The sequence below is a fragment of the Rhinolophus sinicus genome, linkage group LG05 (genome assembly GCF_036562045.2).
Source record: "Rhinolophus sinicus isolate RSC01 linkage group LG05, ASM3656204v1, whole genome shotgun sequence".
NCBI classification, from domain to species: Eukaryota; Metazoa; Chordata; class Mammalia; order Chiroptera; family Rhinolophidae; genus Rhinolophus; species Rhinolophus sinicus.
The window spans coordinates 80,175,756-80,178,231 of NC_133755.1; the positions used below are offsets into that span (position 1 = coordinate 80,175,756).

Below are 2,476 nucleotides of genomic sequence, written 5' to 3' on the forward strand. Positions count from 1 at the left end.
ACAGTTGGGGACAGTTTCAGTAAAGAGCAGCAAATGCTTTTCCAATGATGAGAGCTTGCTTTGGGTTTCATAAAAATTGGGTAAGAAATGGTAGATATATTCCACAACATTTTAGAAAGTTTCCTCACTTTTCCTAAACCACTTTAAAAAAATCATTATAGTAAAAATATACATAACATAAAACTGACCATTTTAATCATTTAAGTGTACAATTCAGTGACATTAAGTACATTCACATTGTTATGCAACCATCATCCATCTCCAGAACTTTTTCATCTTCCCAAATTCACTCTGTGCCCATTAAACAGTAATTCCTCATTCCCCTCTCCCAACCAGCTCTTGGTAACCACCACTGTACTCCTAGACAACTTTTAGACTCAGTTTCTCTTTCACTTAATAAAAGAGAATGGGATTGGTTTTATACATGCAGGCCTTCTTATACATGTATGATTAAGTTTATTGCAAGAAAGGTTAAGAGAAAATGGGTTGGAGAAAGAAAAGAGGTGGAGACATAACTGGTCAGGGGTTTTCATACTAGGCCTACTACCCACAGGCCTCAGCAGCCCTGCCATGGATCTGCCCTATTCTTTTGCATCAAAAAGTTGATCTTGTGAGTCATTGCTGTAGATCCACTGGTATGTTTCATAACTCTCCCTCTGTCACCAGTGTCAAGGCTTCTCACAGTACTGCCATTGTTTGATGTCCCCAGTGAACTCCTTCATGGTGAAGTTTCTGCTTAGGGTCCTGTATGCACCTTCCATGTTCCCTTCCTGGACCATCACAGTTCTGGCAATGAACTTCAGATGTTTTCCCATGACCTTAGAATTAAGTCTTTACTCTGCAGGACCCTGTCCCCACAGGACCCAGCTAATGTGAAGCTGGCTCACAACCAGAAACGTAAAAATTTTTTAAAAGAACAAGAAAGATCTAAAATAAACAATCTGACTTTACACCTGAAGGAACTAGAAAACAAAGAAAAACCATGAAGCTAAAAGTTAGTATAAAGAAGGAAATAAAAAAACATTAGATCGGAAATAAATGAAATAAAGATAAAAAGACATTTAAAAAGATCAATGATACTAAAAACTTCTTCTTAGAAAAGATAAGCAAAATTGACAAACCTTTAACTAGACTCACCAAGAAAAAAGAGAGGAATAAAAAATGAAAGAGGAGATGTTATACCTGATACCACAGAAATACAAAGGATCACAAGAGACTACTGTTAACAATTATACACCACCAAATGGGACAACCTAGAAGAAATGGACAAATCCCTACAAACATACAACCTTCCAAAACTGAATCATGAATATATAGAAATCTAAACAGACTGATTACTAGCAAGGATATTGAATCATTAATCAAAAACCTCCCAATAAACAAAACTCCAGGATTAGATGGCTTCTCTGGTGAATATACCAAATATTTAAAGAAGAATTAATACCATTCCTTCTCAAACTTTCCCAATATAGAAGAGGAGGGAACACTTCCAAACACATATTATGAGGCCAGCATTGCCTTGATATCAAAACCAGACACCACAAGAAAAGAAAATTACAGGCCATTATCCCTGATGAACATAAATGAAAAATCCTCAACAAAATATTACCAAACTCAATTAAACAATAAATTAAAATAATCATACACCATGATCAACTGGGATTTATTCCAGGAATGCAAGAATGGTGCAATATTGTCAAACCAGTAAATGTGATAAACAACATTAACACTAAACAACATTAACAAGGATAAAAATTATGATCATCTCAATAGATACAGAAAAAGCAGCTGACAAAATTCAACATCCATTTACGATAAAAACTCTTCATAAATAGGTATAGAAGTTATGTACCTCAACATAAAATAGGCCATGTATGACAGGACAAGAGCTAACATCACACTCACCTGGGAAAAGTTGAAAGTTTTTCTTGTAAGATCAGGAACAAGACAAGGATGCCCACTCTTGTCACTTTTATTCAAAATACTATTGGATGTCATAGCCGGAGGAATTAGGCAAGAAAAAGAAATAAAAGGCATCCAAATAAGAAAGGAAGAAATAAAACTGACTACTTGTAGATGACCTGATAGTATATATAAAACCCTAAAGAAGCCACTGAAAAACTGTTAAAACTAATATAAGACTTCAGTAAAGTTGCAGGATACAAAATCAAGATATATATTTTAAAAATCTGTTGTGTTTTTATACATTAATAACAAACTAGCAGAAAGAAAATTTTTTAAAAATCCTATTTACAATTGCATCAAAAAGAATAAAATACCTAGGAATAAATGTAACCAAGGAGGTAAAAGACATTACGCTGAAAACTATGACATTGATGAAGTAAATTGAAAAAGACACAAAACTGTAAAGCTGTTCTATGCTCGTGTATTAGAATAATTAATACCGTTAAAATATCCATATTACCCAAAGCAATCAATAGATTCAATGTAATCCCAATAAAATTCCAATGGCGTT

General features: G+C 33.9%; 1 pseudogene; it reads right to left on the reverse strand.

The window, feature by feature from the left end:
• Positions 1-556: 556 nt before the first annotated feature.
• LOC109436746 (small ribosomal subunit protein bS21m) lies at positions 557-815 on the reverse strand (annotated as a pseudogene).
• Positions 816-2,476: the final 1,661 nt, after the last annotated feature.